We start from the raw sequence: 24382 nt of genomic DNA, 5'->3' as shown, positions 1-24382 counted from the left end.
TCATTGTGGACGTTCTGCCTCTTTTCCTATGCTTTCAATGCAATTCCAGTCTACCTCCTGAAATCGGTTTCCTGCAATTCTGCCCCGCTTTCAAGTCCTCTTGGCAGCCTTACTTCAGTATATTTTTGGACGATAGCTGTCATTTATAACTCTGCAGGTTTGTGAATTACAGTGCCCCTGAGCTCCTTTCTTCAACTCGCTTTCTTGTGAGCTGGCCGCAACACCGCAGGATGGCTTCAGTCCCTAATCTGGTTCCGGCATGGCACGCTGAGCCTTTGCTTATTTCCTCTTCCTGGTGGGAAATGAGAGTTAAATTTGCCCGTCCAGACACCTCCAGCTAGTCTCTCATTGGTTCTCACTATTCCTGTTCATCTTCCGCAGAAATTGCAAACTGGGCCAAACAGGAGGTTAAAGGGACTGACTCTCCAAGTCGGGAGAGTGTTAGTAAAGCGTCTGGAATGTTGCACCCGAGTACCAGGGTACGAAAACTGAGACATATTTGAACACGTCTCCCGTTCACACGGTTGATCATACTCTGGGTTCCACATGCATGATTTAGCTGAAGGAAGAATACCTTAAACCTGGAGAGTTGAGACCCGTGGAATGGGTACCATGCAATATGACTTCAAAGGGTCTTCATTTGCTCACCGAACCTCTCCAATCCTATCACTGCTGCGTTTATGCCCCTGTACACATGCTTGATTCTCTTTTGGAGACATAGCAATCAATAGGTTTTAAGATACTTACTAGTCAGGTACATTCTTAGGCGTTTAATATGGGGTGTTGAGTCCATTTCGTTGAGCAAGGAGTAGCTCTTGTCTATTCCATATTTGGCTTAAGGAACTTTATCTGTGCTCATTTCAATCTCTGGTTTTATGCAGCACCCCAACTCACCTTTCCCCTTAAGCAAGCATAAGTTGGTTTTCTAAATTTGAGACCCTGTTCTGTTTTGGAATTCAGTTACTGTGTAGCCAAGTTTACATTCCGTGTATTAGTGATATCTTATGATGTTTCTTTTTCTGTGTGACTTATTTCAGTTAGAATCATCGTACCTGAATCCACTCATTATGCTGCTACGGGCCTGATGACATAGATTTCATTGCTGAGTGATACTGCATTGTACGTAAGTACCACAAGTTCTTTATCCATTTTTCACTTTCTGTGATGTTGAATTTGTACGGTAAACGAGGTTCTTGTAAACAGAGGCGTCCCAAACTTTGGGGTGGCTGTGTCTTTTTGATTTTAATTTCCCTAAGCTATAGGACCATAAGTGGAAGTGCCCTAGGCTCTGTTGCTTTGTTTTTTAGATGTTTCAGGAAACACCATACACTTGTCCCGAGTGTCTGTTGGCAATTTACATCCCGCCCATCAGCATAACAAGGCTCCCAGTTCTCCATGGCCTGTCCTGCCTTTCTGGATTTTACACTTTTTTCAGATGGCCCTTTTGACCGGGGGGAAGTGAGACTTCATTGTAGTGCAGATTTCCTTTGCAAGCTTGCTTGGTTGGCCAAAAAGGGCGTATGCGTTTTTTCCTGAATATATTCAGGAAAAAACGCATACGCCCTTTTTGGCCAAGTGCATCATTGTGGACGTTCTGCCTCTTTTCCTATGCTTTCAATGCAATTCCAGTCTACCTCCTGAAATCGGTTTCCTGCAATTCTGCCCCGCTTTCAAGTCCTCTTGGCAGCCTTACTTCAGTATATTTTTGGACGATAGCTGTCATTTATAACTCTGCAGGTTTGTGAATTACAGTGCCCCTGAGCGCCTTTCTTCAACTCGCTTTCTTGTGAGCTGGCCGCAACACCGCAGGATGGCTTCAGGCCCTAATCTGGTTCCGGCACGGCACGCTGAGCCTTTGGTTAATTCCTCTTCCTGGTGGGAAATGAGAGTTAAATTTGCCCGTTCAGACACGTCCAGCTAGTCTCTCATTGGTTCTCCCTATTGCTGTTCATCTACCGCAGTAATTGCAAACTGGGCCAAACAGGAGGTTAAAGGCACTGACTCTCCAAGTCGGGAGAGTGTTAGTAAAGCGTCTGGAATGTTGCACCCGAGTACCAGGGTACGAAAACTGAGACATATTTGAACACGTCTCCCAATCACATGGTTGATCATACTCTAGGTTCCACATGCATGTTTTAGCTGAAGGAAGAATACCTTAAACCTGGGTAGTTGAAACCCGTGGAATGGGTACCATAAAATATGACTTCAAAGGGTCTTCATTTGCTCACCGAACCTCTCCAATCCTATCACTGCTGCGTTTATGCCCCTGTACACATGCTTGATTCTCTTTCGGAGACATAGCAATCCATAGGTTTTAAGATACTTACTAGTCAGGTACATTCTTAGGCGTTTAATATGTGGTGTTGAGTCCATTTCATTGAGCAAGGAGTAGCTCTTGTCTATTCCATATTTGGCTTAAGGAACTTTATCTGTGCTCATTTCAATCTCCGGTTTTATGCAGCACCCCAACTCACCTTTCCCCTTAAGCAAGCATAAGTTGGTTTTCTAAATTTGAGACCCTGTTCTGTTCTGTAATTCAGTTCCTGTGTAGCCACGTTTACATTCCGTGTATTACTGATATCTTATGATGTTTCTTTTTCTGTGTGACTTATTTCAGTTAGAATCATCATACCTGAATCCACTCATTGTGCTGCTAAGGGCCTGATGACATAGATTTCATTGCTGAGTGATATTGCTTTGTAAGTAAATACCACCACTTCTTTATCCATTTTTCACTTTCTGCGATGTTGAACTTGTACTGTAAACGAGGTTCTTGTAAACAGAGCCGTTCCAAACTTTGGGGTGGCTGCGTCTTTTTGATTTTAATTTCCCTAAGCTATAGGACCATAAGTGGAAGTGCCCTAGGCTCTGTTGCTTTGTTTTTTAGATGTTTCAGGAAACACCATACACTTCTCCCGAGTGTCTGTTGGCAATTTACATCCCGCCCATCAGCATAACAAGGCTCCCAGTTCTCCATGGCTGTCCTGCCTTTCTGGATTTTACACTTTTTTCAGATGGCCCTTTTGACCGGGGGAAAGTGAGACTTCATTGTAGTGCAGATTTCCTTTGCAAGCTTGCTTGGTTGGCCAAAAAGGGCGTATGCGTTTTTTCCTGAATATATTCAGGAAAAAACGCATACGCCCTTTTTGGTCAAGTGCATCATTGTGGACGTTCCGCCTCTTTTCCTATGCTTTCAATGCAATTCCAGTCTACCTCCTGAAATCGGTTTCCTGCAATTCTGCCCCGCTTTCAAGTCCTCTTGGCAGCCTTACTTCAGTATATTTTTGGACGATAGCTGTCATTTATAACTCTGCAGGTTTGTGCATTACAGTGCCCCTGAGCTCCTTTCTTCAACTCGCTTTCTTGTGAGCTGGCCGCAACACCGCAGGATGGCTTCAGGCCCTAATCTGGTTCCGGCACGGCACGCTGAGCCTTTGGTTATTTCCTCTTCCTGGTGGGAAATGAGAGTTAAATTTGCCCGTTCAGACACCTCCAGCTAGTCTCTCATTGGTTCTCCCTATTCCTGTTCATCTTCCGCAGAAATTGCAAACTGGGCCAAACAGGAGGTTAAAGGCGCTGACTCTCCAAGTGGGGAGAGTGTTAGTAAAGCATCTGGAATGTTGCACCCGAGTACCAGGGGAGGAAAACTGAGACATATTTGAACACGTCTCCCGTTCACATGGTTGATCATACTCTGGGTTCCACATGCATGTTTTAGCTGAAGGAAGAACACCTTAAACCTGGAGAGTTGAGACCCGTGGAATGGGTACCATGCAATATGATTTCAAAGTGTCTTCATTTGCTCACCGAACCTCTCCAATCCTATCACTGCTGCGTTTATGCCCCTGTACACACGCTTTATTCTCTTTTGGAGACTTAGCAATCCATAGGTTTTAAGATACTTACTAGTCAGGTACATTCTTAGGCGTTTAATATGAGGTGTTGAGTCCATTTCGTTGAGCAAGGAGTAGCTCTTGTCTATTCCATATTTGGCTTAAGGAACTTTATCTGTGCTCATTTCAACCTCTGGTTTTATGCAGCACCCCAACTCACCTTTCCCCTTAAGCAAGCATAAGTTGGTTTTCTAAATTTGAGACCCTGTTCTGGTTTGGAATTCAGTTCCTGTGTAGCCAAGTTTACATTCCGTGTATTAGTGATATCTTATGATGTTTCTTTTTCTGTGTGACTTATTTCAGTTAGAATCATCGTACCTGAATCCACTCATTATGCTGCTACGGGCCTGATGACATAGATTTCATTGCTGAGTGATACTGCATTGTACGTAAGTACCACAAGTTCTTTATCCATTTTTCACTTTCTGTGATGTTGAACTTGTACGGTAAACGAGGTTCTTGTAAACAGAGGCGTCCCAAACTTTGGGGTGGCTGTGTCTTTTTGATTTTAATTTCCCTAAGCTATAGGACCATAAGTGGAAGTGCCCTAGGCTCTGTTGCTTTGTTTTTCAGATGTTTCAGGAAACACCATACACTTCTCCCTAGTGTCTGTTGGCAATTTACATCCCGCCCATCAGCATAACAAGGCTCCCAGTTCTCCATGGCCTGTCCTGCCTTTCTGGATTTTACACTTTTTTCAGATGGCCCTTTTGACCGGGGGGAAGTGAGACTTCATTGTAGTGCAGATTTCCTTTGCAAGCTTGCTTGGTTGGCCAAAAAGGGCGTATGCGTTTTTTCCTGAATATATTCAGGAAAAAATGCATATGCACTTTTTGGCCAAGTGCATCATTGTGGACGCTCTGCCTCTTTTCCTATGCTTTCAATGCAATTCCAGTCTACCTCCTGAAATCGGTTTCCTGCAATTCTGCCCCGCTTTCAAGTCCTCTTGGCAGCCTTACTTCAGTATATTTTTGGACGATAGCTGTCATTTATAACTCTGCAGGTTTGTGAATTACAGTGCCCCTGAGCTCCTTTCTTCAACTCGCTTTCTTGTGAGCTGGCTGCAACACCGCAGGATGGCTTCAGGCCCTAATCTGGTTCCGGCACGGCACGCTGAGCCTTTGGTTAATTCCTCTTCCTGGTGGGAAATGAGAGTTAAATTTGCCCGTCCAGACACCTCCAGCTAGTCTCTCATTGGTTCTCGCTATTCTTGTTCATCTTCCGCAGAAATTACAAACTGGGCCAAACAGGAGGTTAAAAGGACTGACTCTCCAAGTCGGGAGAGTGTTAGTAAAGCGTCTGGAATGTTGCACCCGAGTACCAGGGTACGAAAACTGAGACATATGTGAACACATCTCCCGATCACATGGTTGATCATACTCTAGGTTCCACATGCATGTTTTAGCTGAAGGAAGAATACCTTAAACCTGGGTAGTTGAAACCCGTGGAATGGGTACCATGCAATATGACTTCAAAGGGTCTTCATTTGCTCACCGAACCTCTCCAATCCTATCACTGCTGCGTTTATGCCCCTGTACACATGCTTGATTCTCTTTCGGAGACATAGCAATCCATAGGTTTTAAGATACTTACTAGTCAGGTACATTCTTAGGCGTTTAATATGCGGTGTTGAGTCCATTTCGTTGAGCAAGGAGTAGCTCTTGTCTATTCCATATTTGGCTTAAGGAACTTTATCTGTGCTCATTTCAATCTCTGGTTTTATGCAGCACCCCAACTCACCTTTCCCCTTAAGCAAGCATAAGTTGGTTTTCTAAATTTGAGACCCTGTTCTGTTCTGTAATTCAGTTCCTGTGTAGCCAAGTTAAATTCCGTGTATTAGTGATATCTTATGATGTTTCTTTTTCTGTGTGACTTATTTCAGTTAGAATCATCATACCTGAATCCACTCATTGTGCTGCTAAGGGCCTGATGACATAGATTTCATTGCTGAGTGATATTGCTTTGTAAGTAAATACCACAACTTCTTTATCCATTTTTCACTTTCTGTGATACTGAACTTGGATGGTAAATGAGGTTCTTGTAAACAGAGGCGTCCCAAACTTTGGGATGGCTGTGTCTTTTTGATTTTAATTTCCCTAAGCTATAGGACCATAAGTGGAAGTGCCCTAGGCTCTGTTGCTTTGTTTTTTAGATGTTTCAGGAAACACCATACACTTCTCCCTAGTGTCTGTTGGCAATTTACATCCCGCCCATCAGCATAACAAGGCTCCCAGTTCTCCATGGCCTGTCCTGCCTTTCTGGATTTTACACTTTTTTCAGATGGCCCTTCTGACCGGGGGGAAGTGAGACTTCATTGTAGTGCAGATTTCCTTTGCAAGCTTGCTTGGTTGGCCAAAAAGGGCGTATGCGTTTTTTCCTGAATATATTCAGGAAAAAACGCATACGCCCTTTTTGGCCAAGTGCATCATTGTGGACGTTCTGCCTCTTTTCCTATGCTTTCAATGCAATTCCAGTCTACCTCCTGAAATCGGTTTCCTGCAATTCTGCCCCGCTTTCAAGTCCTCTTGGCAGCCTTACTTCAGTGTATTTTTGGACGATAGCTGTCATTTATAACTCTGCAGGTTTGTGAATTACATTGCCCCTGAGCTCCTTTCTTCAACTCGCTTTCTTGTGAGCTGGCCGCAACACCGCAGGATGGCTTCAGTCCCTAATCTGGTTCCGGCATGGCACGCTGAGCCTTTGCTTATTTCCTCTTCCTGGTGGGAAATGAGAGTTAAATTTGCCCGTCCAGACACCTCCAGCTAATCTCTCATTGGTTCTCGCTATTCCTGTTCATCTTCCGCAGAAATTGCAAACTGGGCCAAACAGGAGGTTAAAGGGACTGACTCTCCAAGTCGGGAGAGTGTTAGTAAAGCGTCTGGAATGTTGCACCCGAGTACCAGGGTACGAAAACTGAGACATATTTGAACACGTCTCCCGATCACATGGTTGATCATACTCTAGGTTCCACATGCATGTTTTAGCTGAAGGAAGAATACATTAAACCTGGGTAGTTGAAACACGTGGAATGGGTACCATGCAATATGACTTCAAAGGGTCTTCATTTGCTCACCGAACCTCTCCAATCCTATCACTGCTGCGTTTATGCCCCTGTACACATGCTTGATTCTCTTTCGGAGACATAGCAATCCATAGGTTTTAAGATACTTACTAGTCAGGTACATTCTTAGGCGTTTAATATGGGGTGTTGAGTCCATTTCGTTGAGCAAGGAGTAGCTCTTGTCTATTCCATATTTGGCTTAAGGAACTTTATCTGTGCTCATTTCAATCTCTGGTTTTATGCAGCACCCCAACTCACCTTTCCCCTTAAGCAAGCATAAGTTGGTTTTCTAAATTTGAGACCCTGTTCTGTTCTGTAATTCAGTTCCTGTGTAGCCAAGTTAAATTCCGTGTATTAGTGATATCTTATGATGTTTCTTTTTCTGTGTGACTTATTTCAGTTAGAATCATCGTACCTGAATCCACTCATTATGCTGCTACGGGCCTGGTGACATAGATTTCATTGCTGAGTGATACTGCATTGTACGTAAGTTCCACAAGTTCTTTATCCATTTTTCACTTTCTGTGATGTTGAACTTGTACGGTAAACGAGGTTCTTGTAAACAGAGGCGTCCCAAACTTTGGGGTGGCTGTGTCTTTTTGATTTTAATTTCCCTAAGCTATAGGACCATAAGTGGAAGTGCCCTAGGCTCTGTTGCTTTGTTTTTTAGATGTTTCAGGAAACACCATACACTTCTCCCTAGTGTCTGTTGGCAATTTACATCCCGCCCATCATCATAACAAGGCTCCCAGTTCTCCTTGGCCTGTCCTGCCTTTCTTGAATTTACACTTTTTTCAGATGGCCCTTTTGACCGGGGGGAAGTGAGACTTTATTGTAGTGCAGATTTCCTTTGCAAGTTTGCTTGGTTGGCCAAAAAGGGCGTATGCGTTTTTTCCTGAATATATTCAGGAAAAAACGCATACGCCCTTTTTGGCCAAGTGCATCATTGTGGACGTTCTGTCTCTTTTCCTATGCTTTCAATGCAATTCCAGTCTACCTCCTGAAATCGGTTTCCTGCAATTCTGCCCCGCTTTCAAGTCCTCTTGGCAGCCTTACTTCAGTATATTTTTGGACGATAGCTGTCATTTATAACTCTGCAGGTTTGTGAATTACAGTGCCCCTGAGCTCCTTTCTTCAACTCGCTTTCTTGTGAGCTGGCCGCAACACCGCAGGATGGCTTCAGGCCCTAATCTGGTTCCGGCACGGCACGCTGAACCTTTGGTTAATTCCTCTTCCTGGTGGGAAATGAGAGTTAAATTTACCCGTCCAGACACCTCCAGCTAGTCTCTCATTGGTTCTCCCTATTCCTGTTCATATTCCGCAGAAATTGCAAACTGGGCCAAACAGGAGGTTAAAGGGACTGACTCTCCAATTCGGGAGAGTGTTAGTAAAGCGTCTGGAATGTTGCACCGGAGTACCAGGGTACGAAAACTGAGACATATTTGAACACATCTCCCGATCACATGGTTGATCATACTCTAGGTTCCACATGCATGTTTTAGCTGAAGGAAGAATACCTTAAACCTGGGTAGTTGAAACCCGTGGAATGGGTACCATGCAATATGACTTCAAAGGGTCTTCATTTGCTCACCGAACCTCTCCAATCCTATCACTGCTGCGTTTATGCCCCTGTACACATGCTTGATTCTCTTTCGGAGACATAGCCATCCATAGGTTTTAAGATGCTTACTAGTCAGGTACATTCTTAGGCATTTAATATGTGGTGTTGAGTCCATTTCGTTGAGCAAGGAGTAGCTCTTGTCTATTCCATATTTGGCTTAAGGAACTTTATCTGTGCTCATTTCAATCTCTGGTTTTATGCAGCACCCCAACTCACCTTTCCCCTTAAGCAAGCATAAGTTGGTTTTCTAAATTTGAGACCCTGTTCTGTTCTGTAATTCAGTTCCTGTGTAGCCAAGTTTACATTCCGTGTATTAGTGATATCTTATGATGTTTCTTTTTCTGTGTGACTTATTTCAGTTAGAATCATCATACCTGAATCCACTCATTGTGCTGCTAAGGGCCTGATGACATAGATTTCATTGCTGAGTGATATTGCTTTGTAAGTAAATACCACAACTTCTTTATCCATTTTTCACTTTCTGCGATGTTGAACTTGTACTGTAAACGAGGTTCTTGTAAACAGAGCCGTTCCAACCTTTGGGGTGGCTGTGTCTTTTTGATTTTAATTTCCCTAAGCTATAGGACCATAAGTGGAAGTGCCCTAGGCTCTGTTGCTTTGTTTTTTAGATGTTTCAGGAAACACCATACACTTCTCCCGAGTGTCTGTTGGCAATTTACATCCCGCACATCAGCATAACAAGGCTTCCAGTTCTCCATGGCCTGTGCTGCCTTTCTGGATTTTACACTTTTTTCAGATGGCCCTTTAGATCGGGGGGAAGTGAGACTTCATTGTAGTGCAGATTTCCTTTGCAAGCTTGCTTGGTTGGCCAAAAAGGGTGTATGCGTTTTTTCCTGAATATATTCAGGAAAAAATGCATACGCACTTTTTGGCCAAGTGCATCATTGTGGACGCTCTGCCTCTTTTCCTATGCTTTCAATGCAATTCCAGTCTACCTCCTGAAATCCGTTTCCTGCAATTCTGCCCCGCTTTCAAGTCCTCTTGGCAGCCTTACTTCAGTATATTTTTGGACGATAGCTGTCATTTATAACTCTGCAGGTTTGTGCATTACAGTGCCCCTGAGCTCCTTTCTTCAACTCGCTTTCTTGTGAGCTGGCCGCAACACCGCAGGATGGCTTCAGGCCCTAATCTTGTTCTGGCACGGCACGCTGAGCCTTTGGTTATTTCCTCTTCCTGGTGGGAAATGAGAGTTAAATTTGCCCGTTCAGACACCTCCAGCTAGTCTCTCATTGGTTCTCCCTATTCCTGTTCATCTTCCGCAGAAATTGCAAACTGGGCCAAACAGGAGGTTAAAGGCGCTGACTCTCCAAGTGGGGAGAGTGTTAGTAAAGCGTCTGGAATGTTGCACCCGAGTACCAGGGGAGGAAAACTGAGACATATTTGAACACGTCTCCCGTTCACACGGTTGATCATACTCTGGGTTCCACATGCATGTTTTAGCTGAAGGAAGAATACCTTAAACCTGGAGAGTTGAGACCCGTGGAATGGGTACCATGCAATATGATTTCAAAGGGTCTTCATTTGCTCGCCGAACCTCTCCAATCCTATCACTGCTGCGTTTATGCCCCTGTACACACGCTTGATTCTCTTTTAGAGACTTAGCAATCCATAGGTTTTAAGATACTTACTAGTCAGGTACATTCTTAGGCGTTTAATATGGGGTGTTGAGTCCATTTCGTTGAGCAAGGAGTAGCTCTTGTCTATTCCATATTTGGCTTAAGGAACTTTATCTGTGCTCATTTCAATCTCTGGTTTTATGCAGCACCCCAACTCACCTTTCCCCTTAAGCAAGCATAAGTTGGTTTTCTAAATTTGAGACCCTGTTCTGTTTTGGAATTCAGTTCCTATGTAGTCAAGTTTACATTCCGTGTATTAGTGATATCTTATGATGTTTCTTTTTCTGTGTGACTTATTTCAGTTAGAATCATCATACCTGAATCCACTCATTATGCTGCTACGGGCCTGATGACATAGATTTCATTGCTGAGTGATACTGCATTGTACGTAAGTACCACAAGTTCTTTATCCATTTTTCACTTTCTGCGATGTTGAACTTGTACTGTAAACGAGGTTCTTGTAAACAGAGGCGTCCCAAACTTTGGGGTGGCTGTGTCTTTTTGATTTTAATTTCCCTAAGCTATAGGACCATAAGTGGAAGTGCCCTAGGCTCTGTTGCTTTGTTTTTTAGATGTTTCAGGAAACACCATACACTTCTCCCAAGTGTCTGTTGGCAATTTACATCCCGCCCATCAGCATAACAAGGCTCCCAGTTCTCCATGGCCTGTCCTGCCTTTCTGGGTTTTACACTTTTTTCAGATGGCCCTTTTCACCGGGGGGAAGTGAGACTTCATTGTAGTGCAGATTTCCTTTGCAAGCTTGCTTGGTTGGCCAAAAAGGGCGTATGCGTTTTTTCCTGAATATATTCAGGAAAAAATGCATACGCCCTTTTTGGCCAAGTGCGTCATTTTGGACGTTCTGCCTCTTTTCCTATGCTTTCAATGCAATTCCAGTCTACCTCCTGAAATCGGTTTCCTGCAATTCTGCCCCGCTTTCAAGTCCTCTTGGCAGCCTTACTTCAGTATATTTTTGGACGATAGCTGTCATTTATAACTCTGCAGGTTTGTGAATTACAGTGCCCCTGAGCTCCTTTCTTCAACTCGCTTTCTTGTGACCTGGCTGCAACACTGCAGGATGGCTTCAGGCCCTAATCTGGTTCCGGCACGGCACGCTGAGCCTTTGGTATTTCCTCTTCCTGGTGGGAAATCAGGGTTAAATTTGCCCGTCCAGACACCACCAGCTAGTCTCTCATTGGTTCTCCCTATTCCTGTTCATCTTCCGCAGAAATTGCAAACTGGGCCAAACAGGAGGTTAAAGGCGCTGACTCTACAAGTGGGGAGAGTGTTAGTAAAGCGTCCGGAATGTTGCACCCGAGTACCAGGGTACGAAAACTGAGACATATTTGAACACGTCTCCCGTTCACACGGTCGATCATACTCTGGGTTCCACATGCATGTTTTAGCTGAAAGAAGAATACCTTAAACCTGGAGAGTTGAGACCCGTGTAATGGGTACCATGCAATATGACTTCAAAGGGTCTTCATTTGCTCACTGAACCTCTCCAATCCTATCACTGCTACGTTTATGCCCGTGTACACACGCTTGATTCTCTTTTGGAGACATAGCAATCCATAGGCTTTAAGGTACTTACTAGTCAGGTACATTCTTAGACGTTTAATATGGGGTGTTGAGTCCAATTCGTTGAGCAAGGAGTAGCTCTTGTCTATTCCATATTTGGCTTAAGGAACTTTATCTGTGCTCATTTCAATCTCTGGTTTTATGCAGCACCCCAACTCACTTTTCCCCTTAAGCAAGCATAAGTTGGTTTTCTAAATTTGAGACCCTGTTCTGTTCTGTAATTCAGTTCCTGTGTAGCCAAGTTTACATTCCGTGTATTAGTGATATCTTATGATGTTTCTTTTTCTGTGTGACTTATTTCAGTTAGAATCATCGTACCTGAATCCACTCATTATGCTGCTACGGGCCTGATGACATAGATTTCATTGCTGAGTGATACTGCATTGTACGTAAGTACCACAAGTTCTTTATCCATTTTTCACTTTCTGTGATATTGAACTTGTACGGTAAACGAGGTTCTTGTAAACAGAGGCGTCCCAAACTTTGGGGTGACTGTGTCTTTTTGATTTTAATTTCCCTAAGCTATAGGACCATAAGTGGAAGTGCCCTAGGCTCTGTTGCTTTGTTTTATAGATGTTTCAGGAAACACCATACACTTCTCCCGAGTGTCTGTTGGCAATTTACATCCCGCCCATCAGCATAACAAGGCTCCCAGTTCTCCATGGCCTGTCCTGCCTTTCTGGATTTTACACATTTTTCAGATGGCCCTTTTGACCGGGGGGAAGTGAGACTTCATTGTAGTGCAGATTTCCTTTGCAAGCTTGCTTGGTTGGCCAAAAAGGGCGTATGCGTTTTTTCCTGAATATATTCAGGAAAAAACGCATACGCCCTTTTTGGCCAAGTGCATCATTGTGGACGTTCTGCCTCTTTTCCTATGCTTTCAATGCAATTCCAGTCTACCTCCTGAAATCGGTTTCCTGCAATTCTGCCCCGCTTTCAAGTCCTCTTGGCAGCCTTACTTCAGTGTATTTTTGGACGATAGCTGTCATTTATAACTCTGCAGGTTTGTGAATTACAGTGCCCCTGAGCTCCTTTCTTCAACTCGCTTTCTTGTGACCTGGCCGCAACACCCCAGAATGGCTTCAGGCCCTAATCTGGTTCCGGCACGGCACGCTGAGCCTTTTGTTAATTCCTCTCTATGGTGGGAAATGAGAGTTAAATTTGCCCGTCCAGACACCTCCAGCTAGTCTCTCATTGGTTCTCCCTATTCCTGTTCATCTTCCGCAGAAATTGCAAACTGGGCCAAACAGGAGGTTAAAGGGACTGACTCTCCAAGTGGGGAGAGTGTTAGTAAAGCGTCTGGAATGTTGCACCCGAGTACCAGGGTACGAAAACTGAGACATATTTGAACACGTCTCCCGTTCACATGGTTGATCATACTCTAGGATCCACATGCATGTTTTAGCTGAAGGAAGAATACCTTAAACCTGGGTAGTTGAAACCCGTGGAATGGGTACCATGCAATATGACTTCAAAGGGTCTTCATTTGCTCACTGAACCTCTCCAATCCTATCACTGCTGCGTTTCTGCCCCTGTACACATGCTTGATTCTCTTTCGGAGACACAGCAATCCATAGGTTTTAAGATACTTACTATTCAGGTACATTCTTAGGCGTTTAATATGCGGTGTTGAGTCCATTTCGTTGAGCAAGGAGTAGCTCTTGTCTATTCCATATTTGGCTTAAGGAACTTTATCTGTGCTCATTTCAATCTCTGGTTTTATGCAGCACCCCAAGTCACCTTTCCCCTTAAGCAAGCATAAGTTGGTTTTCTAAATTTGAGACCCTGTTCTGTTCTGTAATTCAGTTCCTGTGTAGCCAAGTTTACATTCCATGTATTACTGATATCTTATGATGTTTCTTTTTCTGTGTGACTTATTTCAGTTAGAATCATCACACCTGAATCCACTCATTTTGCTGCTAAGGTCCTGATGACATAGATTTCATTGCTGAGTGATATTGCTTTGTAAGTAAATACCACAACTTCTTTATCCATTTTTCACTTTCTGCGATGTTGAACTTGTACTGTAAACGAGGTTCTTGTAAACAGAGGCGTCCCAAACTTTGGGGTGGCTGTGTCTTTTTGATTTTAATTTCCCTAAGCTATAGGACCATAAGTGGAAGTGCCCTAAGCTCTGTTGCTTTGTTTTTTAGATATTTCAGGAAACACCATACACTTCTCCCGAGTGTCTCTTGGCAATTTACATCCCGCCCATCAGCATAACAAGGCTCCCAGTTCTCCATGGCCTGTCCTGCCTTTCTGGGTTTTACACTTTTTTCAGATGGCCCTTTTGACCGGGGGGAAGTGAGACTTCATTGTAGTGCAGATTTCCTTTGCAAGCTTGCTTGGTTGGCCAAAAAGGGCGTATGCGTTTTTTCCTGAATATATTCAGGAAAAAATGCATACGCCCTTTTTGGCCAAGTGCGTCATTTTGGACGTTCTGCCTCTTTTCCTATGCTTTCAATGCAATTCCAGTCTACCTCATGAAATCGGTTTCCTGCAATTCTGCCCCGCTTTCAAGTCCTCTTGGCAGCCTTACTTCAGTATATTTTTGGACGATAGCTGTCATTTATAACTCTGCAGGTTTGTGAATTACAGTGCCCCTGAGCTCCTTTCTTCAACTCGCTTTCTTGTGAGCTGGCCGCAACACCGCAGGATGGCTTCAGGCCCTAATCTGGTTCCGGCACGGCACGCTGAGCTTTTGGTATTTCCTCTTCCTGGTGGGAAATCAGGGTTAAATTTGCCCGTCCAGACACCTCCAGCTAGTCTCTCATTGGTTCTCCCTATTCCTGTTCATCTTCCGCAGAAATTGCAAACTGGGCCAAACAGGAGGTTAAAGGCGCTGACTCTCCAAGTGGGGAGAGTGTTAGTAAAGCGTCTGGAATGTTGCACCCGAGTACCAGGGGAGGAAAACTGAGACATATTTGAACACGTCTCCCGTTCACACGGTTGATCATACTCTGGGTTCCACATGCATGTTTTAGCTGAAAGAAGAATACCTTAAACCTGGAGAGTTGAGACCCGTGTAATGGGTACCATGCAATATGACTTCAAAGGGTCTTCATTTGCTCACTGAACCTCTCCAATCCTATCACTGCTACGTTTATGCCCGTGTACACACGCTTGATTCTCTTTTGGAGACATAGCAATCCATAGGCTTTAAGATACTTACTAGTCAGGTACATTCTTAGACCTTTAATATGGGGTGTTGAGTCCAATTCGTTGAGCAAGGAGTAGCTCTTGTCTATTCCATATTTGGCTTAAGGAACTTTATCTGTGCTCATTTTAATCTCTGGTTTTATGCAGCACCCCAACTCACTTTTCCCCTTAAGCAAGCATAAGTTGGTTTTCTAAATTTGAGACCCTGTTCTGTTCTGTAATTCAGTTCCTGTGTAGCCAAGTTAAATTCCGTGTATTAGTGATATCTTATGATGTTTCTTTTTCTGTGTGACTTATTTCAGTTAGAATCATCGTATCTGAATCCACTCATTATGCTGCTACGGGCCTGATGACATAGATTTCATTGCTGAGTGATACTGCATTGTACGTAAGTACCACAAGTTCTTTATCCAATTTTCACTTTCTGTGATATTGAACTTGTACGGTAAACGAGGTTCTTGTAAACAGAGGCATCCCAAACTTTGGGGTGGCTGTGTCTTTTTGATTTTAATTTCCCTAAGCTATAGGACCATAAGTGGAATTGCCCTAGGCTCTGTTGCTTTGTTTTTTAGATGTTTCAGGAAACACCAAACACTTCTCCCGAGTGTCTGTTGGCAATTTACATCCCGCCCATCAGCATAACAAGGCTCCCAGTTCTCCATGGCCTGTCCTGCCTTTCTGGGTTTTACACTTTTTTCAGATGGCCCTTTTGACCGGGGGGAAGTGAGACTTCATTGTAGTGCAGATTCCCTTTGCAAGTTTGCTTGGTTGGCCAAAAAGGGCGTATGCGTTTTTTCCTGAATATATTCAAGAAACAACGCATACGCCCGTTTTGGCCAAGTGCATCATTGTGGACGTTCTGCCTCTTTTCCTATGCTTTCAATGCAATTCCAGTCTACCTCCTGAAATCGGTTTCCTGCAATTCTGCCCCGCTTTCAAGTCCTCTTGGCAGTCTTACTTCAGTATATTTTTGGACGATAGCTGTCATTTATAACTCTGCAGGTTTGTGAATTACAGTGCCCCTGAGCTCCTTTCTTCAACTCGCTTTCTTGTGAGCTGGCCGCAACACCGCAGGATGGCTTCAGGCCTTAATCTGGTTCCGGCACGGCACGCTGAGCCTTTGGTTATTTCCTCTTCCTGGTGGGAAATGAGAGTTAAATTTGCCCGTCCAGACACCTCCAGCTAGTCTCTCATTGGTTCTCGCTATTCCTGTTCATCTTCCGCAGAATTTGCAAACTGGGCCCAACAGGAGTTTAAAGGGACTGACTCTCCAAGTGGGGAGAGTGTTAGTAAAGCATCTGGAATCTTGCACCCGAGTACCAGGGTACGAAAACTGAGACATATTTGAACACGTCTCCCGATCACATGGTTGATCATACTCTAGGTTCCACATGCATGTTTTAGCTGAAGGAAGAATACCTTAAACCTGGGTAGTTGAAACCCGTGGAATGGGTACCATGCAATATGACTTCAAAGGGTCTTCATTTGCTCACTGAACCTCTCCAATCCTATCACTGCTGCATTTATGCCCCTGTACACATGCTTGATTCTCTTTCGGAGACATAGCAATCCATAGGTTTTAAGATACTTACTAGTCAGGTACATTCTTAGGCGTTTAATATGCGGTGTTGAGTCCATTTCGTTGAGCAAGGAGTAGCTCTTGTCTATTCCATATTTGGCTTAAGGAACTTTATCTGTGCTCATTTCAATCTCTGGTTTTATGCAGCACCCCAACTCACCTTTCCCCTTAAGCAAGCATAAGTTGGTTTTCTAAATTTGAGACCCTGTTCTGTTCTGTAATTCAGTTCCTGTGTAGCCAAGTTTACATTCCATGTATTACTGATATCTTATGATGTTTCTTTTTCTGTGTGACTTATTTCAGTTAGAATCATCATACCTGAATCCACTCATTGTGCTGCTAAGGGCCTGATGACATAGATTTCATTGCTGAGTGATATTGCTTTGTAAGTAAATACCACAACTTCTTTATCCATTTTTCACTTTCTGCGATGTTGAACTTGTACTGTAAACGAGGTTCTTGTAAACAGAGGCGTCCCAAACTTTGGGGTGGCTGTGTCTTTTTGATTTTAATTTCCCTAAGCTATAGGACCATAAGTGGAAGTGCCCTAGGCTCTGTTGCTTTGTTTTTCAGATGTTTCAGGAAACACCATACACTTCTCCCGAGTGTCTGTTGGCAATTTACATCCCGCCCATCAGCATAACAAGGCTCCCAGTTCTCCATGGCCTGTCCTGCCTTTCTGGATTTTACACATTTTTCAGATGGCCCTTTTGACCGGGGGGAAGTGAGACTTCATTGTAGTGCAGATTTCCTTTGCAAGCTTGCTTGGTTGGCCAAAAAGGGCGTATGCGTTTTTTCCTGAATATATTCAGGAAAAAACGCATACGCCCTTTTTGGCCAAGTGCATCATTGTGGACGTTCTGCCTCTTTTCCTATGCTTTCAATGCAATTCCAGTCTACCTCCTGAAATCGGTTTCCTGCAATTCTGCCCCGCTTTCAAGTCCTCTTGGCAGCCTTACTTCAGTATATTTTTGGACGATAGCTGTCATTTATAACTCTGCAGGTTTGTGAATTACAGTGCCCCTGAGCTCCTTTCTTCAACTCGCTTTCTTGTGAGCTGGCCGCAACACCGCAGGATGGCTTCAGGCCCTAATCTGGTTCCGGCATGGCACGCTGAGCCTTTGCTTATTTCCTCTTCCTGGTGGGAAATGAGAGTTAAATTTGCCCGTCCAGACACCTCCAGCTAGTCTCTCATTGGTTCTCACTATTCCTGTTCATCTTCCGCAGAAATTGCAAACTGGGCCAAACAGGAGGTTAAAGGGACTGACTCTCCAAGTGGGGAGAGTGTTAGTAAAGCATCTGGAATCTTGCAACCGAGTACCAGGGTACGAAAACTGAGACATATTTGAACACGTCTCCCGTTCACACGGTTGATCATACTCTGGGTTCCACATGCATGATTTACCTGAAGGAAGAATACCTTAAACCTGGAGAGTTGAGACCCGTGGAATGGGTACCATGCAATAGGAATTCAAAGGGTCTTCATTTGCTCACCGAACCTCTCCAATCCTATCACTGCTGCCTTTATGCCCCTGTACACATGCTTGATTCTCTTTCGGAGACATAGCAATGCATAGATTTTAAGATACTTACTATTCAGGTACATTCTTAGGCGTTTAATATGCGGTGTTGAGTCCATTTCGTTGAGCAAGGAGTAGCTCTTGTCTATTCCATATTTGGCTTAAGGAACTTTATCTGTGCTCATTTCAATCTCTGGTTTTATGCAGCACCCCAAGTCACCTTTCCCCTTAAGCAAGCATAAGTTGGTTTTCTAAATTTGAGACCCTGTTCTGTTCTGTAATTCAGTTCCTGTGTAGCCAAGTTTACATTCCATGTATTACTGATATCTTATGATGTTTCTTTTTCTGTGTGACTTATTTCAGTTAGAATCATCACACCTGAATCCACTCATTTTGCTGCTAAGGTCCTGATGACATAGATTTCATTGCTGAGTGATATTGCTTTGTAAGTAAATACCACAACTTCTTTATCCATTTTTCACTTTCTGCGATGTTGAACTTGTACTGTAAACGAGGTTCTTGTAAACAGAGGCGTCCCAAACTTTGGGGTGGCTGTGTCTTTTTGATTTTAATTTCCCTAAGCTATAGGACCATAAGTGGAAGTGCCCTAAGCTCTGTTGCTTTGTTTTTTAGATATTTCAGGAAACACCATACACTTCTCCCGAGTGTCTCTTGGCAATTTACATCCCGCCCATCAGCATAACAAGGCTCCCAGTTCTCCATGGCCTGTCCTGCCTTTCTGGGTTTTACACTTTTTTCAGATGGCCCTTTTGACCGGGGGGAAGTGAGACTTCATTGTAGTGCAGATTTCCTTTGCAAGCTTGCTTGGTTGGCCAAAAAGGGCGTATGCGTTTTTTCCTGAATATATTCAGGAAAAAATGCATACGCCCTTTTTGGCCAAGTGCGTCATTTTGGACGTTCTGCCTCTTTTCCTATGCTTTCAATGCAATTCCAGTCTACCTCATGAAATCGGTTTCCTGCAATTCTGCCCCGCTTTCAAGTCCTCTTGGCAGCCTTACTTCAGTATATTTTTGGACGATAGCTGTCATTTATAACTCTGCAGGTTTGTGAATTACAGTGCCCCTGAGCTCCTTTCTTCAACTCGCTTTCTTGTGACCTGGCCGCAACACCGCAGGATGGCTTCAGGCCCTAATCTGGTTCCGGCACGGCACGCTGAGCTTTTGGTATTTCCTCTTCCTGGTGGGAAATCAGGGTTAAATTTGCCCGTCCAGACACCTCCAGCTAGTCTCTCATTGGTTCTCCCTATTCCTGTTCATCTTCCGCAGAAATTGCAAACTGGGCCAAACAGGAGGTTAAAGGCGCTGACTCTCCAAGTGGGGAGAGTGTTAGTAAAGCGTCTGGAATGTTGCACCCGAGTACCAGGGGAGGAAAACTGAGACATATTTGAACACGTCTCCCGTTCACACGGTTGATCATACTCTGGGTTCCACATGCATGTTTTAGCTGAAAGAAGAATACCTTAAACCTGGAGAGTTGAGACCCGTGTAATGGGTACCATGCAATATGACTTCAAAGGGTCTTCATTTGCTCACTGAACCTCTCCAATCCTATCACTGCTACGTTTATGCCCGTGTACACACGCTTGATTCTCTTTTGGAGACATAGCAATCCATACGCTTTAAGATACTTACTAGTCAGGTACATTCTTAGACCTTTAATATGGGGTGTTGAGTCCAATTCGTTGAGCAAGGAGTAGCTCTTGTCTATTCCATATTTGGCTTAAGGAACTTTATCTGTGCTCATTTTAATCTCTGGTTTTATGTAGCACCCCAACTCACTTTTCCCCTTAAGCAAGCATAAGTTGGTTTTCTAAATTTGAGACCCTGTTCTGTTCTGTAATTCAGTTCCTGTGTAGCCAAGTTAAATTCCGTGTATTAGTGATATCTTATGATGTTTCTTTTTCTGTGTGACTTATTTCAGTTAGAATCATCGTATCTGAATCCACTCATTATGCTGCTACGGGCCTGATGACATAGATTTCATTGCTGAGTGATACTGCATTGTACGTAAGTACCACAAGTTCTTTATCCAATTTTCACTTTCTGTGATATTGAACTTGTACGGTAAACGAGGTTCTTGTAAACAGAGGCATCCCAAACTTTGGGGTGGCTGTGTCTTTTTGATTTTAATTTCCCTAAGCTATAGGACCATAAGTGGAATTGCCCTAGGCTCTGTTGCTTTGTTTTTTAGATGTTTCAGGAAACACCAAACACTTCTCCCGAGTGTCTGTTGGCAATTTACATCCCGCCCATCAGCATAACAAGGCTCCCAGTTCTCCATGGCCTGTCCTGCCTTTCTGGGTTTTACACTTTTTTCAGATGGCCCTTTTGACCGGGGGGAAGTGAGACTTCATTGTAGTGCAGATTCCCTTTGCAAGTTTGCTTGGTTGGCCAAAAAGGGCGTATGCGTTTTTTCCTGAATATATTCAAGAAACAACGCATACGCCCGTTTTGGCCAAGTGCATCATTGTGGACGTTCTGCCTCTTTTCCTATGCTTTCAATGCAATTCCAGTCTACCTCCTGAAATCGGTTTCCTGCAATTCTGCCCCGCTTTCAAGTCCTCTTGGCAGTCTTACTTCAGTATATTTTTGGACGATAGCTGTCATTTATAACTCTGCAGGTTTGTGAATTACAGTGCCCCTGAGCTCCTTTCTTCAACTCGCTTTCTTGTGAGCTGGCCGCAACACCGCAGGATGGCTTCAGGCCTTAATCTGGTTCCGGCACGGCACGCTGAGCCTTTGGTTAATTCCTCTTCCTGGTGGGAAATGAGAGTTAAATTTGCCCGTCCAGACACCTCCAGCTAGTCTCTCATTGGTTCTCGCTATTCCTGTTCATCTTCCGCAGAATTTGCAAACTGGGCCCAACAGGAGTTTAAAGGGACTGACTCTCCAAGTGGGGAGAGTGTTAGTAAAGCATATGGAATCTTGCACCCGAGTACCAGGGTACGAAAACTGAGACATATTTGAACACGTCTCCCGATCACATGGTTGATCATACTCTAGGTTCCACATGCATGTTTTAGCTGAAGGAAGAATACCTTAAACCTGGGTAGTTGAAACCCGTGGAATGGGTACCATGCAATATGACTTCAAAGGGTCTTCATTTGCTCACTGAACCTCTCCAATCCTATCACTGCTGCATTTATGCCCCTGTACACATGCTTGATTCTCTTTCGGAGACATAGCAATCCATAGGTTTTAAGATACTTACTAGTCAGGTACATTCTTAGGCGTTTAATATGCGGTGTTGAGTCCATTTCGTTGAGCAAGGAGTAGCTCTTGTCTATTCCATATTTGGCTTAAGGAACTTTATCTGTGCTCATTTCAATCTCTGGTTTTATGCAGCACCCCAACTCACCTTTCCCCTTAAGCAAGCATAAGTTGGTTTTCTAAATTTGAGACCCTGTTCTGTTCTGTAATTCAGTTCCTGTGTAGCCAAGTTTACATTCCATGTATTACTGATATCTTATGATGTTTCTTTTTCTGTGTGACTTATTTCAGTTAGAATCATCATACCTGAATCCACTCATTGTGCTGCTAAGGGCCTGATGACATAGATTTCATTGCTGAGTGATATTGCTTTGTAAGTAAATACCACAACTTCTTTATCCATTTTTCACTTTCTGCGATGTTGAACTTGTACTGTAAACGAGGTTCTTGTAAACAGAGGCGTCCCAAACTTTGGGGTGGCTGTGTCTTTTTGATTTTAATTTCCCTAAGCTATAGGACCATAAGTGGAAGTGCCCTAGGCTCTGTTGCTTTGTTTTTCAGATGTTTCAGGAAACACCATACACTTCTCCCAAGTGTCTGTTGGCAATTTACATCCCGCCCATCAGCATAACAAGGCTCCCAGTTCTCCATGGCCTGTCCTGCCTTTCTGGATTTTACACATTTTTCAGATGGCCCTTTTGACCGGGGGGAAGTGAGACTTCATTGTAGTGCAGATTTCCTTTGCAAGCTTGCTTGGTTGGCCAAAAAGGGCGTATGCGTTTTTTCCTGAATATATTCAGGAAAAAACGCATACGCCCTTTTTGGCCAAGTGCATCATTGTGGACGTTCTGCCTCTTTTCCTATGCTTTCAATGCAATTCCAGTCTACCTCCTGAAATCGGTTTCCTGCAATTCTGCCCCGCTTTCAAGTCCTCTTGGCAGCCTTACTTCAGTATATTTTTGGACGATAGCTGTCATTTATAACTCTGCAGGTTTGTGAATTACAGTGCCCCTGAGCTCCTTTCTTCAACTCGCTTTCTTGTGAGCTGGCCGCAACACCGCAGGATGGCTTCAGGCCCTAATCTGGTTCCGGCATGGCACGCTGAGCCTTTGCTTATTTCCTCTTCCTGGTGGGAAATGAGAGTTAAATTTGCCCGTCCAGACACCTCCAGCTAGTCTCTCATTGGTTCTCACTATTCCTGTTCATCTTCCGCAGAAATTGCAAACTGGGCCAAACAGGAGGTTAAAGGGACTGACTCTCCAAGTGGGGAGAGTGTTAGTAAAGCATCTGGAATCTTGCAACCGAGTACCAGGGTACGAAAACTGAGACATATTTGAACACGTCTCCCGTTCACACGGTTGATCATACTCTGGGTTCCACATGCATGATTTACCTAAAGGAAGAATACCTTAAACCTGGAGAGTTGAGACCCGTGGAATGGGTACCATGCAATAGGAATTCAAAGGGTCTTCATTTGCTCACCGAACCTCTCCAATCCTATCACTGCTGCCTTTATGCCCCTGTACACATGCTTGATTCTCTTTCGGAGACATAGCAATGCATAGATTTTAAGATACTTACTAGTCAGGTACATTCTTAGGCGTTTAATATGGGGTGTTGAGTCCATTTCGTTGAGCAAGGAGTAGCTCTTGTCTATTCCATATTTGGCTTAAGGAACTTTATCTGTACTCATTTCAATCTCTGGTTTTATGCAGCACCCCAACTCACCTTTCCCCTTAAGCAAGCATAAGTTGGTTTTCTAAATTTGAGACCCTGTTCTGTTTTGGAATTCAGTTCCTGTGTAGCCAAGTTTACATTCCATGTATTAGTGATATCTTATGATGTTTCTTTTTCTGTGTGACTTATTTCAGTTAGAATCATCGTACCTGAATCCACTCATTATGCTGCTACGGGCCTGATGACATAGATTTCATTGCTGAGTGATACTGCATTGTACGTAAGTACCACAATTTCTTTATCCATTTTTCACTTTCTGTGATACTGAACTTGTACGGTAAACGAGGTTCTTGTAAACAGAGGCGTCCCAAACTTTGGGGTGGCTGTGTCTTTTTGATTTTAATTTCCCTAAGCTATAGGACCATAAGTGGAAGTGCCCTAGTTTCTGTTGCTTTGTTTTTTAGATATTTCAGGAAACACCATACACTTCTCCCGAGTGTCTCTTGGCAATTTACATCCCGCCCATCAGCATAACAAGGCTCCCAGTTCTCCATGACCTTTCCTGCCTTTCTGGATTTTACACTTTTTTCAGATGGCCCTTTTGACCGGGGGGAAGTGAGACTTCATTTTAGTGCAGATTTCCTTTGCAAATTTGCTTGGTTGGCCAAAAAGGGCGTATGCGTTTTTTCCTGAATATATTCAGGAAAAAACGCATACGCCCTTTTTGGCCAAGTGCATCATTGTGGACGTTCTGCCTCTTTTCCTATGCTTTCAATGCAATTCCAGTCTACCTCCTGAAATCGGTTTCCTGCAATTCTGCCCCGCTTTCAAGTCCTCTTGGCAGCCATACTTCAGTATATTTTTGGACGATCACTGTCATTTATAACTCTGCAGGTTTGTGAATTACAGTGCCCCTTAGCTACTTTCTTCAACTCGCTTTCTTGTGACTTGGACGCAACACCGCAGGATGGCTTCAGTCCCTAATCTGGTTCCGGCACGGCACGCTGAGCCTTTGGTTATTTCCTCTTCCTGGTGGGAAATGAGAGTTAAATTTGCCCGTCCAGACACCTCCAGCTAGTCTCTCATTGGTTCTCCCTACTCCTGTTCATCTTCCGCAGAAATTGCAAACTGGGCCAAACAGGAGGTTAAAGGCGCTGACTCTCCAAGTGGGGAGAGTGTTAGTAAAGCGTCTGGAATGTTGCACCCGAGTACCAGGGGAGGAAAACTGAGACATAAATGAACACGTCTCCCGTTCACACAGTTGATCATACTCTGGGTTCTACATGCATGATTTAGCTCAAGGAAGAATACCTTAAATCTGGAGAGTTGAGACCCGTGGAATGGGTACCATGCAATATGACTTCAAAGGGTCTTCATTTGCTCACCGAACCTCTCCAATCCTATCACTGCTGCGTTTATGCCCCTGT

Source organism: Pseudorca crassidens, unplaced genomic scaffold (assembly GCF_039906515.1).
Source record: "Pseudorca crassidens isolate mPseCra1 unplaced genomic scaffold, mPseCra1.hap1 Scaffold_67, whole genome shotgun sequence".
NCBI classification, from domain to species: Eukaryota; Metazoa; Chordata; class Mammalia; order Artiodactyla; family Delphinidae; genus Pseudorca; species Pseudorca crassidens.
The sequence above is the reverse complement of the archived record's forward strand: the minus strand, read 5'-3'. Positions refer to the sequence as shown.